Source organism: Microcaecilia unicolor, chromosome 11, assembly GCF_901765095.1.
Source record: "Microcaecilia unicolor chromosome 11, aMicUni1.1, whole genome shotgun sequence".
NCBI lineage: Eukaryota > Metazoa > Chordata > Amphibia > Gymnophiona > Siphonopidae > Microcaecilia > Microcaecilia unicolor.
This window is the reverse complement of record NC_044041.1, coordinates 174,336,748-174,352,135: the sequence shown is the minus strand read 5'-3', so window position 1 is coordinate 174,352,135 and position 15,388 is coordinate 174,336,748. Positions and strand designations below refer to the sequence as shown.

Below are 15,388 nucleotides of genomic sequence, written 5' to 3'. Positions count from 1 at the left end.
GGCCGCGATGACCACCATTACTTTGGAAAAGGTCCGCGGAGCAGTAGCCAACCCGAAAGGGAGGGCTCTGAACTGGAAGTGTCGTCCCAGGACTGCAAAACGCAGAAAGCGTTGATGAGGAGGCCAGATGGGAATATGCAGGTACGCTTCCTTGATGTCCAAGGATGCCAGGAACTCTCCTGCCTTCACTGCCGCTATCACAGAGCGGAGAGTCTCCATGCGAAAGTGCCGCACTTTCAAGGCCCGATTGACCCCTTTGAGGTCGAGGATAGGCCGGACAGAACCTCCTTTCTTTGGTACCACAAAGTAAATGGAGTAACGTCCCTTGCCAAGCTGACTTTCTGGCACCGGAACGACCGCGCCCAGGCGGATCAGATTGTCCAAGGTCTGCTGCACTGCCACAGCTTTGACCGGAGACTTGCAGGGAGAAAGTACAAACCCGTCTTTTAAGGGTCGGCAGAACTCTAGCTTGTAGCCGTCTCTGATGACTTCCAGCACCCACGCATCTGAAGTTATTGTGGTCCACTCGCCCAGAAACGAGGACAGCCGTCCTCCAATCTGCACTGGGGCGTGGACCAAGGCCCCGTCATTGGGTACGAGACCCTGGGGGAGGACCGGAGGGAGCACCTCCGGGACGGCGGTCTCTGCGAAAGGAATGCTGCTTGGGGGAGAAATTCCTCTTGAAGGAAGAGGGGGCAGAGGAACCCGACTTGCCCGGACGGTACCGACGGGCTTCCTGCAACCGTCCTCTGAAGGTACCGGGACGAGTACTAGCTCGAGCCCTGACCTCTGGTAACTTCTTGCCCTTAGACGTGCCGAGATCGGTCACGATTTTGTCCAGCTCGACCCCAAAGAGCAGCTTGCCTTTAAAAGGCAACCTAGCCAGGCGGGATTTAGAGGCGTGGTCAGCAGACCAATGTTTCAGCCAAAGCCACCGCCGTGCAGAGATTGTCTGAGCCATGCCTTTCGCTGAGGCCCTCAAGACATCATACAGCAAGTCTGCCAAATAGGCTAAGCCCGATTCCAGGGCCGGCCAATCAGCCCTCAAGGAATGATCCGAGGGGGAAGCCCGCTGCACCATAGTCAGGCACGCCCTGGCCACATAGGAGCCGCAAACTGAGGATTGCAAATTTAAAGCAGCCGCCTCAAAGGACGACCTTAAGGCCGCCTCCAATCTTCTGTCTTGGGCGTCCTTTAGGGCCGTGCCACCTTCCACCGGCAACGCCGTTTTCTTAGTCACCGCAGTGATTAAAGAATCCACGGTAGGCCACAGATAGGCCTCACGTTCACTCACAGCCAAAGGATAGAGGCGGGACATAGCCCTAGCCACTTTAAGGCTCGCTTCTGGGACATCCCATTGAGCCGAAATTAAGGTGTGCATGGCATCATGCACGTGGAAGGTTCTAGGCGGGCGCTTCGTCCCCAGCATAATGGCAGAGCCAACAGGGGCTGAGGGAGAGACGTCCTCCGGAGAGGAAATCTTCAAAGTGTCCATGGCCTGTAACAACAGGTTGGGCAAATCCACTGGGCTAAAAAGCCGCGCTGCAGAGGGATCATCCGCTCCATCCGAGCGGGGATCCGTCTCCTCCAAGGAATCCGCAAAGGACCGTTGGGAGACCTCAGACACGCTGCCCTCATCTACATCGGAGGAGACAAATTCCTCCAAGGCCTGGGAATCAACCCGAGGGCGTTTACCTCTGGGAATCTCAACCTCTTTTCCAGACGAGGGAGCAGGGGCAGCGTTGTGCATGAGAAAGGCCTGATGCAGCAGCAAAACAAACTCGGGGGAGAAAACCCCCAGACTGTGCACTTCCGCAGCCTGGGCAACAGTCCTAGACGCACCCTCAACCGGCGCTCGCAAGAGCGGGGGAGAGACATGCTGCGCATCCAAAATGGCGTCCGGCGCGACACTCCGCAAAGGAGCCACGCGGGAAGAACGGCTCTTAACTTTAGCCGCTTTTGTGCCATCGCCCAAATTAAGGGCGTTCATGGCATTAATGTCTCCAACCTCAAGGGCGGCCCACGAAGAAGCCGTCCGAGCCGCGTGGCCGGCCAAGATGGCGGAGGCGAGGAGCGGGGGATGGGCGTTTATGGCGGGAAAAACCGCCACGCCGGAGGAAGGACCGGGACATTCATCGGTCACGAAACTGTCACCCCACAAGGGCGAATCAGGCTTTAAAACCCCCGCATCCCCTCTAGAAGCGCTCAAGCGATCCGGGGAGCGACCCTTTGCGCCCTCGCCCTCCGACGCCATATGCCACGAGGAGAAGAATCGGGGAACCCCCTGCCCGCTATAAAAAGGTAAAAATTACCTGCTTGCCGCTCCGAGCTGTAACGAACTGGTGTCCCAGTGAGTAGCTGCAATAGACGCTTAAATAAACGTCAAAATAAACGCCTTTAAGGACGTTTAAAATTTTTTTTTTTTTTTTTAACGGAGCCAGCGGGAGGGGGGAGAAAAGGAGGGACCTGGCACCACCAGGTTTGCACTTGCTCAAAAGAGCCCTCAACCCCAGGCACTCAACAAAACCTAAGGATTAGGCTTTGAGGCCTAGCCAGAGCTGCTGCTGTGTGTGACCACCACCTGCTGAGATAGAGAACATACTGAGGAGTTTCCGGCAGCACATGACCACATATAGGGAGGCAAAAGTTTGCTCTCTATCTCCACCTGCTGGTAGATGGACACAACCCACCAGTCTATGGATTGATCAGCTTGATGATATGGAATTAAATTTGCTGATGACACAAAGTTATTCAAAGTCGTTAACTCGTGACAGGATTGTGAAAAATTACAAGAGGACCTTACGAGACTGTGAGACTGGGCGGCTAAATGGCAGATGACGTTTAATGTGAGCAAGTGCAAAGTGATGCATGTGGGAAAAAAGAACCCGAATTATAGCTACGTCATGCAAGGTTCCACGTTAGGAGTTACGGACCAAGAAAGGGATCTGGGTGTCGTCGTCGATAACACACTGAAACCTTCTGTTCAGTGTGCTGCTGCGGCTAGGAAAGAAATAGAATGTTGGGTATTATTAGAAAAGGTATGGAAAACAGGTGTGAGGATGTTATAATGCCGTTGTATCACTCCATGGTGCGACCGCACCTTGAGTATTGTGTTCAATTCTGGTCGCCGCATCTCAAGAAAGATACAGTAGAATTGGAAAAGGTGCAGCAAAGGGCGACTAAAATGACAGCAGGGATGGGACGACTTCCCTATGAAGAAAGACTAAGGAGGCTAGGGCTATTCAGCTTGGAGAAGAGACGGCTGAGGGGAGACATGATAGAGGTATATAAAATAATGAGTGGAGTGGAACAGGTGGATGTGAAGCGTCTGTTCACGCTTTCCAAAAGTACTAGGACTAGGGGGCATGCGATTAAACTAGTGTAGTAAATTTAAAACAAATCGGAGAAAATTTTTCTTCACCCAACGTGTAATTAAACTCTGGAATTCATTGCCGGAAAATGTGGTGAAGGCGATTAGCTTAGCAGAGTTTAAAAAGGGGTTGGACGGTTTCCTAAAGGACAAGTCCATAAACCGCTACTAAACGGACTTGGAAAAATCCAAAATTCCAGTAATAACATGTATAGAATGTTTGTACGTTTGGGAAGCTTGCCAGGTGGACAAGATGCTGGGCTCGATGGACCCATGGCACCACTTCCAAGGTGGCCGTCATCGACCCCAACAGCTGGACAAAGTCCCAAGCTCGCAGGCGAGGCATCCTCAGGAGCAGATGGACCTGATTCTGAAGCTTGCACTGTCTTTGGTCGGGTAGAAAGACAAACCCCGAGGCTGTGTCAAACCGGACCCCAAATATTCTAGAGATTGAGAGGGGGTCAGGTGACTTTTGGGTATATTGACGACCCAGCCCAGAGATTGCAGTACTGAGACCACTCTGGCTGTTACATGACGACTCTCTTCTGCAGAGTCTGCTCTGATGAGCCAGTCATCGAGGTACGGGTGAACTCAGATACCCTCTCGCCTGAGAAAAGCAGCTACTACCACCATTACCTTGGAAAAGGTTCGGGGAGCTGTGGCGAGACCAAAAGGCAAGGCCAGAAACTGGAAATGATTTCCCAACACCGCAAACCAGAGGAACCGTTGGTGCGGGGGCCATATAGGAATGTGCAAGTAAGCTTCTTTTAGGTCCAGAGACATGAGGAATTCTCCTGGTTTTACCGCCGCAATGACGGAGCGCAGGGTTTCCATGTAAAAATGCCGCACTCTTAGTGACTCGTTGACTTTCTTTAAGTCGAGAATGGGCCAAAAAGACCCGGCTTTTTGCGGCACCACAAAATAAATGGAGTAACGACCGCAGCCATGTTCGGCGGGAGGCACAGGGATCACCGCTCCAAGGTGCAACAAGACTTGTAAGGTCTCCTCTACCATCACCCGTTTGACGGCAGTACCACATCAGGACTCCACAAACACATCTCTCACCAGGGCACCGAATTCCAATCGGTAACCTTCTCTGATCAGGTCCAGGACCCACTGATCTGAGGTAATCTTGGTCCACTCCTCGAGAAAGAGGGAAAGGCGTTCTCCTACAGCTGTAAAGGAGGAGTGGACTGGCGTCCCATCATTGTGGAGGATGGCCCTGAACTCCTGGCCTTGAGCCTGCTGCTGTGGAGCGTTTGTCAGAGCGAAAGGAGTTGCTCTGCTGAAAGCAGGCACGTTGAGTAAACCCAGCAGAGCGCCCAGGGCGATACCTTCTAGCTTCATGGAAGCGAAGTCTGGAGGAGGAGGGAACCACTTGACCCTTGGAAGAAGGCCGCGGCCTATCCTCAGGTAACCGCTGGGGTTTAGCATCCCCCAGGTCTTTAACAATCTTCTCCAACTCCTCTCCAAATAACAGAAGGCCCCGAAAGGGCAACTTCACCAGCCTTTGCTTAGAGGCCATGTCAGCCGCCCAATGCCGTAGCCATAGAAGGAGGTGGGTGGACACCGCCATAGACATCTGTTTAGCCGAAGCTCTGACCAGATCATAGAGGGCATCAGCTAAAAATGACAAGGCCGACTCCATGCGCGGTGCAACCTCAGCGGGGGACTCCGTACCATCCACGGGCTGTTCCACTGCCTGTTGTAACCAAGAGAGGCAGGCTCGAGCAGCATAAGAAATGCAAACAGACGCTCTTAAAGCTAGGCCCGAAATCTCAAAGGACCGTTTAAGCGCTGATTCCAGCCGCCGGTCCTGAATGTCCTTCAGGGCGACTCCTCTATTGGAAGGGTGGTCTTTTTTGTCACCACCGTGACAAAGGCATCCACTTTAGACATCCCAAAACGGGCCACGTGCTCCTCACTCAGAGGGTAAAGATGACCCATCGCTGGCCACCCAATGCATAATTAAACTCGAATTCGTTGACGGAGAATGTGGTGAAAGCGGTTAGCTTGGCAGAGTTTAAAAAGGGGTTACACGGTTTCCTAAAGGACAAGTCCATAAACCACTACTAAATGGACTTGGGAAAAATCCACAATTCCAGGAATAACATGTATAGAATGTTTGTACGTTTGGGAAGCTTGCCAGGTGCCCTTGGCCTGGATTGGCTGCTGTCGTGGACAGGATGCTGGGCTCGATGGACCCTTGGTCTTTTCCCAGTGTGGCATTACTTATGTACTTATGGGCCTGAGCGGAGGGACTAAAGAAAAGCAAATTAGCAGGTATGGCGAAATTAGGTTCTACCTGCTAATTTGCTTTCCTTTAGTCCCTACGGACCGGCCCAGAATGTGACTGATGGGAAGTAACAAAGCAGTACGATCATGGGAGGAATCCGAGTAAACCCACGGTAAGAACGTTCGTACCAAAAACTGCATCCTGAGGACACTGTACGTCCAACCTGTAATGTCTACAAAAGGAGTGCAAGGAAGACCAGGTTGCCGCCTTACAGATTTCCAAAGGAGGCACCAGAAAACACTCCGTCCACGATGCCGCCTGTCCCCTGGTAGAGTGGGCCTTTACCCCCTCTGGAATTGGCTTTCTGGTGAGGATAAGCAGAAACTATCATTTCTTTAAGCCACCTTTAAATAGTAAGCTTAGAAGCCGAAAGTCCTTTGAGCGAACCCCTGATCTGAAGAGAAAGACTATCTGTCCTACGAAATTCCTATGTAGACCTCAAACAATGCTTCAGGGCTCTCCTGACATCGAGACACTTCAAGCAACGCTGAACCTCCGAACCTGAAGAACCACTGACTACAGACAAAACCACCGACTGGGACACGTAAAACAGAGAGAAAACACTGGGAAGAAAGGAAGGAACAGGGTGCAAGATTATCCAATCCTTAGCGAATTCCAAAAACAAAGACTTACAAGACAGAGCCTGCAACTCCAACACCCGCCTATCCGAGGCGATAGCCACCAGAAATACCATCTTGAGCGGCAAGTCTTTTAAAATACAAAAAGTCAAAGGCTCAAACGAAGACTTTGCGAGGACCGCAAGTACCAAATTACGATCCCAAAGAGGAAAGACCGACCGGGAGGACGAATGAGATTTGCTCCGTGCAAAAACCAGGAAACATCCGGGTGGCTTGATAGGAATTTCCCCTTAACACGTCCTTGAAAACAGGACAAGGCCGCAACTTGCACTTTAAGGGAGGCCAATGCCAGACCTTTGTCAAAACCGCGCTGCAAAAATTCCAAAATCTGCAGTACTGAAGCGCGAAAGGGAGAGATATTAAACTCAGTACACCACTCTTCAAAAATTCTCCAAGTTCTTATATAATTAAGAGACGTAGACCAACGCCTTGACCGATGCATAGTGGCAACCACGCCTGCAGAATAACCTCTCTCACCCGTGCCCGCTCAAGAGCCAATCCATAAGACAAAATCGACCCAGGCATGGATGATCCACCGGGCCCAGCAACAGGAGCCCTAGAGTCTCCTGAAACCTGAGAGGAGCACCGACGAGAAGGCGCTGAAGATCGGCGTACAAAGGCCTGCGAGGACAATCCATCGTCACTACGATTACTCGGCCCCTTTGTGACTAGACCTTCTTAAACAGCCGTCCTATCAGGGGCCACAGGGGAAACGCATAGAGGAGACCTGCCAACCAAGGTGAAGAGCATCTACTCCCTGCGCTTTGAGATCCTTTCAGCGACTGAAGTAAAGCAGAAGTTTTGCATTGAGAACGGAAATGAACAGATCCATTACCAGAAGCCCCCAGCGTTCCACCACTACTTGAAATGCCACCTTGCTAAGGGCCCACTCTCCGGGATCTAGAGTGCTTCAACTGAGAAAGTCTGACTGAACATTCTCCGCGCCCTTTAAGTGAGACGCCAACAGTGCTACCAGATGTAATTCCGCCCAATTCATCAGCTGATCCGTCTCTTGTTCCGACTGATGACTCCTCGTTCCTCCTTGTCAATTGATATAGGCCACCGCTGTGGTGTTGTCTGTCATGATGCAAACCGATTCGCCTGACAGAAGATGGAGAAACGCCTGGAGAGCCAATCGAATCGCTCTGGTTTCCAAGAGATTGACTGAACAAGCTGTCTCCTGCCATGACCAAAGGCCTTATGCATACAGACCCTGAGAGTGCGCTCCCCAGCCCTTGAGACTGGCATCTGTCGTGACCACTATCCATCACGGAGAAGCCAGAGGCATTCCCTTGGAAAGACTGGTCGGCCGAAGCCACCAACAGAGACTTCCTCGTACCTAGGCTGGAGGGGTAACTTCCTTTGAAGAAAATCCCTCTGCAGTGACCACCTCTAGAGGAGTGACTTTTGAAGGGTTTCCTGTGCGCCCTTGCCCAGGGTACTGCTTCTATCGTTGCCGCCATGGACCCCGACACCTGAAGATAATCCTTTGCACACAGTGCTGAGGTCTGCAACAGACGAATCTGAGACCGCAACTTGGGGCGAAGGAAGAAAAACCCAACCCTGCCGGGTGTCAAAGCACACCTCCAGACAATCTAATGACTGGGACAGCTGCAGACAACTCTTCTGCAAGCTGACTACCCAATCTAGGGATTGCAAGAAGCTGACCACTCTGTACGTAACTTGCATACTCTCGAGATAAGACTTCGACCTGATTACACAATCGTCCAGGCAAGGATGAACCAGAATTCCCTCTGTTCTAGGCACCGCCACCACAACCACCATAAACTTGGGTACATGTGTGAGGGGTAGTCGCCAAACCGAATGGCAGCGCCCAAAACTGATAATGCCTGTCCAACACTGCAAAGCACAGGAAACGTTGTTGCGCAGTCTGAATAGGAATGTGCTAGACCTCTGTGAGATCCGACGCAGTCAGAAACTCTCTGGCCCAAAACCACTACTATGACCAACCAAAGAGTCTCCATACAAAAGGTGGGAACTCAGAGCACGACTGACTGCTTTGAGATCCAGGATCGGTCAGAAAGGACCCTCTTTCTTGGGAATGGCGAAGTAAATGGAACACCGACCCTGTCTGAGCTCTAAAGAGAGAACTTGACAAATAGCCTGAAGGTCGAAAAGCCTTTGCAGAGTATGCCGAACCACTACCATCTTGAGAACCACAAGGAGAGTCTAAGGAAGATGTCTGGGGGAGGACTCACAAATTCTAAGGCGTATCCTTCTCAAATAACCTCTAGAACCCACTGATCTAAGGTAATCTGGGCCCACCTCTGATAAAAGAGTGCCAAACAAGCTCCCACAGGTATCAGAGGTTGGGTCCGAAAATCTTCACTGGGTAGGCTGAAAGGAAGCTGGGAAAGAGGAACCTGCTTCTCTACCCCCTCGTCGATTTCCTTGCCACGAAAGGACTGATTCCTCCGAGAAAACCGGGACCGTTGTGTCGGGGCCAGTCTACCTGGTCTTTAGCGTCTAAAATCTTGGCCCCGACCTCGGCCCAAGAAGATACTGCTCCAGGCACTCTACCCAGATCCTCAGGCAGTCTTGGCACCTTAGTATCTCCTAAACTACGGACCAACATCTAGCTCCTCACCAAACAAATAAACCTACTGAGGTTAGACTTAGAAGCAGCATCAGCTGACCAACCCCGCAACCAAAGCAACCACCAAGCAGCTACACTCAAAGCCATAGACTTAGCCGAGGCCCGTAGCAAGTCATACAAAGTGTCTGCCAAAAAGGCCGCCCCCATCTCTATCTTGGCCACCTCAGCATCTAAAGCAGACATATCATCCGAAGATCTATCCAGAACCTTCTCAGACCAGCAGAAACAAGCTCTAGCCACCAAAGAGCTGCAAGATGGCCAACCAACTGGCAGCCTTGTGACCAGCTCCCCGAATCCGACCCGCCTAGATCCTTCCCTACCGGTCCTGCCGTCAGCTTTCTCCATCCCGGAGGTCTGGGAGGGTCTGGGCGTCAGACCTTGACTCCTCTGTCGGTCTCAGCTGGGGCTGACCTGGGCACAGCGTGGTCGTGTGGCTGTGCGGCCTGCAACATCTGAGAGACGAGAAGCGGGCGGTGCGAGGCACGGAGCTGCGAGATCAGCGGGACGCTGTGTGCCGCGCAGCCATGTGGCAGCTGCTGTTCTTCCTCCACTCCGCTGCATGGTGGCCGGAGCAGCGTGGGCCGAGAGGGTGGGGTGGCCCCATCTTGGATGCTTGCAGCGCTGCTCCTTTGGGCGTGGGGAGCCGGGGAGACCTAGAGCAGCTGATCCCTAGGCCCTCGTGTTGATCCTCTCTCTCAGGCCCATCATTCGGGTCCTTGTGATCCCCGCCGGCTCTGGTCCCTGCCTGTGGCCCTGCTGCCTGTCCATTTTGCCACCGGGCCTTCTGTTCCAGCTGTTCCTGTCATCTGCCCCGGCCTTCGAGGTCCTGCTACTCCACTCTCTCCAGCTTGTTCCAGTCCGCCTGCTCCACTCTCTTCTGCTCCAGCTTGTTCCAGTCTGTCTATTCCAGCTTGTTCCGCTCTCATCTGTTCAAGCTTGTTCCTCTGCATTGTTGACTCTAGCCATATTGTTCCAATTTGTTGAATATAACCATACTGCTAAAGTACCTCAGTCATTTATGGCCCCTATACACATTCTCTTCCTAGCCCTGTTCCTTCCTAATATTTTCCATCACCCCCTACCTCTCTCCGCTACAGGAACTCACTGCCCATCCATTGACTTCATCAGCTCACCTTCTCTCCTACCCTCTTCCTCCCTCTTAGCTTTTAATCTTCATCTCTTTCTTCCCTCCATTTTGCCTTCCTCTTTCCACCTAACTACCTCTCGCCTTCGACGCCTTCGTGGCCACACCTCTCCTACTCTCCTCCGCTCTTTTACTCCTTCTCTCTCAGCCGGTGACATCAATCCCAATCCTGGCTCTCTTCACCAACCATTATCCCAACATTACAGATCTCACCACGACCTCTCTAACCTCATCCCTATTCCTCTACTCCCCTCCTCTTCTCTGCCCTTCTCTTGCGCCTATGGAATGCCTGCTCTATCTGCAACAAACTCCCCTATATCCATGACATCTTTATCTCGCGTCACCTCCATTTGCTCGCCATAACAGAAACCTGGCTCTACCCTGATAACTCTGCTTCAGTCGCAGCCCTCTGCCATGGCGTTTATTTTTTTTCACATTCTCCCCGCCCTGCTGGTCGCGGGGGCGGTGTTGGATAACTTCTCTCTCCCTCCTCCAGATTCCAACCCCTTCTTCCACCTCAATCTCACTGTTTTTCCTCCTTTGAGGTCCACTCTATCCGCCTTTTCTCTCCTCTGCCTCTTCGAATAGCGGTCATTTATCGTCCCCCTGATAAGTCCATTTCATCCTCAGTGACTTTGATGCCTGGCTTGCCTTCTTCCATGATCCTTCCTCCCCCTCTCTCATCCTTGGTGACTTTAATATTCCTGCTAATGATCCTTCCAACTCTTATATTTCCAAATTATTTGCTTTAACAGCCTCCTTTAATCTCCAACTCTGCTCCACCTCCCCCACTCATCAAAATGGTCACTGTCTTGATCTTATCTTCTCCTCCAACTGTTCACCCTCTAGTTTCCTTGCCTCTGATCTTCCCCTCTCTGATCACCATCTTACAACTCTCACACTTAAATCTCCTCCCTCCCAATTCCGTCCTATCTTATCTAATTTCTCTAGGAATCTTCATGACATTGACCCTTCATCTCTATTCTCCCATGTTTCAAACCTCCTCTCTACTGTGGCACCATCCACGTCTGTCAACGAGGCTGTTTCTTCTTACAACAATATTCTATCCTCTGCCTTAGACACTTTTGCACCTTTGATGACCCGCCCTATAAAGCGTACAAAACCCTAACTTTGGCTGAATTCTAATATCCGCTATGTTCCTGTACCCGCTCCGCCGAACGCCTATGGCGGAAATCTCGGGCCCTTGCTGATTTCGTACACTTTAAGTTCATGTTGACCTCCTTTCAATCTGCTCTTTTACGCGCCAAACAGGATTATTATATCCAACTGACCAACTCTCTTGGCTCTAACCCTCGACCTCTCTTCACCACATTGAACTCTCTCCTCAAGGTGCCCCTTCCCCTACTCCCCATTATCTCCTCAGACCCTTGTTGAGTTCTTTCACGACAAGGTTCAAAAGATAAACCTTGAATTCTCTACCTCGCCACCTCTCCCTCCACTAGTCCGTTCCCCTCTCTCTCCTTCCCCGCAGTCCTTTTCCTCCTTTCCTGAAGTTACTATTGAGGAAACTACTATTGAGGAAACTACACTTCTCCTTTCTTCCTCAAAATGTACCACCTGATCCTCTGATTCCATTCCTACACACCTTCTTAATGCCATCTCTCCTGCTCTTATTCCTTTTATCTGTCACATTCTCAACCTCTCACTTTCCACTGCGACTGTCCCTACTGCCTTTAAACATGCTGTGGTCGCACCTCTCCTTAAGAAGCCTTCACTTGACCCTACTAGTCCCTCTAATTACCGACCCATCTCTCTCCTTCCTTTTCTCTCCAAATTACTTGAGCGTGCTGTTCACCACCGCTGCCTTGATTTTCTCTCCTCACATGCTATTCTCGACCCACTACAATCTGGTTTTCGCCCTCTCCACTCAACTGAAACTGCGCTCACTAAAGTCTCCAATGACCTACTACTGGCTAAATCCAGAGGTCTCTATTCCATCTTCATTCTTTTTGATCTTTCCACCGCTTTTGACACTGTCGATCACAGCATACTCCTTGATACCCTGTCCTCACTTGGATTCCAGGGCTCTGTCCTTTCCTGGTTCTCTTCCTACCTCTCCCTCCGCACCTTCAATGTTCACTCTGGTGGATCCTCTTCTACTTCTATCCCTCTGCCTGTCGGCGTACCGCAGGGTTCTGTTCTTGGTCCCCTCCTCTTTTCTATCTACACTTCTTCCCTCGGTTCATTAATCTCATTCCATGGCTTTTTCTACCATCTCTATGCTGACTCCGCCCAAATCTACCTATCTACCCCTGATATCTCACCTTGCATCCAAACCAAAGTATCAGCGTGCTTGTCTGACATTGCTGTCTAGATGTCTCAACGCCACCTGAAATTAAATATGACCAAAACCGAGCTTCTCATTTTTCTCCCCAAACCCACCTCCCCGCTCCCCTCGTTTTCTATTTCTGTTGATGGCTTTCTCATTCTCCCTGTCTCTTCAGCTCGTAACCTTGGGGTCATCTTTGACTCCTCTCTCTCCTTCTCTGCTCATATCCAGCAGATCGCTAAGACCTGTCGTTTCTTTCTTTACAACATCCGTAAAATCCGTCCCTTTCTTTCTGAACACTCTACCAGAACCCTCATTAACACCCTTGTCACCTCTCGTTTAGACTACTGCAATCTGCTTCTTGCTGGCCTCCCACTTAGTCACCTCTCCCCTCTCCAGTCGGTTCAAAACTCTGCTGTCCGTCTCGTCTTCCGCCAGGGTTGCTTTATTCATACTACCCCTCTCCTCAAGTCGCTTCACTGTCTCCCTATCCGTTTTCGCATCCTGTTTAAACTTCTTCTACTAACCTATAAATGTATTCACTCTGCTGCTCCCCAGTATCTCTCCACACTAGTCCTTCCCTACTCCCCTTCCCGTGCACTCCGATCCATGGATAAATCCTTCTGTTCCCTTCTCCACTACTGCCAACTCCAGACTATACTCCTTCTGTCTCGCTACACCCTATGCCTGGAATAAACTTCCTGAGCCCCTACGTCTTGCCGCATCCTTAACCATCTTTAAATCTAGATTGAAAGCCCACCTCTTTAACATTGCTTTTGACTTGTAACCACTTGTAACCTCTCACTTCTACCTACCCTCCTCTCCTCTTCCCCTACACGTTAATTGATTTGTTTGCTTTATTTTTTGTCTATTAGATTGTAAGCTCTTTGAGCAGGGACTGTCTTTCTTCTATGTTTGTGCAGCGCTGCATACGCTTTGTAGCGCTATATAAATGCTAAATAGTAGTAGTAGTAAATAGCTGCCTGAACTATCAAGGTAGAGACATCAAAACTACTCTAACAGAGACTCTATACGGTGATCCTGTATACCCTTGAGGGCCATACCGCCATCTACGTGAACTGTATTCCATTTGGTAACAACTGAAACAACAGCGTCCACAACCGGAGGCTTCAAAAGATCCTTATCCGAGTCCGGTACCGGACAGAGATGAATCACAGACTTAGGACGAAAAGAAGAATATGGCACATCCCACTGCGCCTGAATAATGTCCCTAATATCTTGGTGCATAGGAAAGGTCTTACCAGGCCTTCGAATGCCCTTCACGAGGAGGTCAACCTTCCTTCCACAGTCAGGGACTTATGTTGCTCAAAATGCAAAGTAGTTGAAACCAAAGAAATCAGTTCTTGTAAATTATCCTTATGAAATATTCTCACCACCAAAGGGTCTTCCCCCGGAAGAAGGACCTCAGTACCGGAATCCATCTGATCAAAGTCATCGGTAACCTTCCCTTCACTGAAAAACTGGTTCCTCAAAAGAGGGTATCTCCTGGTCTGGATCAGAGCCCAAGTCCTCCTCCAGATCCCCGGACTGCCTAGAACACTTGGTAGCCACTAACTGACCTTCTCCATGACTTCTTAAAGGGGCTTCCGGGGGTGGGGTGGGGTGGGGTGGGGTGGGGGGGGGTTGACTTCTACAGAAGAAAAGCCTTGTACATTTGCAGGATGAATTCCGGAGGAAAACCCCCTTCTGAACCTGCAGGCAAAATGGCCAGACTCCCCGAAGGCTGTAACACTGTGAGAACCGGCACAGAAGCCAGCTGAACAGATGAAGCAGTCAGATGAGACAAAATGGCAGCGCTTCACGCCAAAACTGGCTGTTTGTCCTGAGAAACACCTGAATCTGAGCTCCCCAATGATGGCAACGACGAAATAGAAGGAGCCACCCGTCTGGCAAAATTTCCACAGCGGTGTAGTACTTGTAGCAAACGCTCGATCCCAGACCCCGCCGCTGACAGAGTACAACGGTAGAGCTTCTCAACCATAATTATAAAAGGGGAACCAGCGTGGCTTTTTTTTTTTTTTTTTAAGTACTGCGGTGCTGAAACCGGCCGGAGAAAGGAGAAGGCTAGCTGCAACGAAGGTAAAATTATGTATCATACCTGATAATTTTCTTTCCATTAATCATAGCTGATCAATCCATAGACTGGTGGGTTGTGTCCATCTACCAGCAGGTGGAGATAGAGAGCAATCCTTTTGCCTCCCTATATGTGGTCATGTGCTGCTGGAAACTCCTCAGTATGTCGATATCAAAGCTCCATCCGCAGGACTCAGCACTTAGAGAATCACACCCACAAAGGGACACTCTGCCCAGCTCACCACCGCCGAAACGGGGGAGGGGAATTAACCCAGCTCATCCCCACACAAGTGGGGGAGGGGAATCCGTCCAGCTCATCCCCGTGGAGCGGGGGAGGGACACCACACCCGCCGATGCGGGGGGATCTGGCTTATCCTGCAACCGCAACCGCGGGAGGAGCTGACTGACCCTAACACCGCCGAAGCGGGAGGGGTACAAAGCTGCCCTACAGCCGCACGAAGCGGGAGGGAGTGCCGGCAGAATTTATGTCTCAATCCATCCCCGTAAAACGGAGGGGAGAGGAATGCAGCAGCTCACTGTTACACAAACTCGTCTCAACTCTTGTAGGATCCAAGTGAAAAAACTTGAACACGAAGTCCTCCTGAAGTAACTGAAGACTAAACTTGAACCTAAAATTCAACCAGAATATAAACAGTACAGATATCTGGGAGGGGCTATGGATTGATCAGCTATGATTAATGGAAAGAAAATTATCAGGTATGATACATAATTTTACCTTCCATATCATCAAGCTGATCAATCCATAGACTGGTGGGATGTACAGAAGCAGTACTCACCCAGGGCGGGACCTTGAAATCCCTGACCGCAACACTGTGGCTCCAAACCGGGCCTCCGCCCGAGCAGCCACAGTCAAGCGGTAATGCTTGGAGAATGTATGGGCCGAAGCCCAAGTTGCCGCCTTGCATATCTCTTCCAAGG

General features: G+C 50.8%; 1 protein-coding gene across 2 annotated transcripts in view; it reads right to left on the bottom strand.

Annotated features, from left to right (window-relative positions):
• Window positions 1-15,388, bottom strand: part of HNRNPUL1 (heterogeneous nuclear ribonucleoprotein U like 1) — a 226,452-nt gene that overhangs the window by 117,576 nt on the left and 93,488 nt on the right. The gene's annotated exons all lie outside the window — the stretch shown is intronic.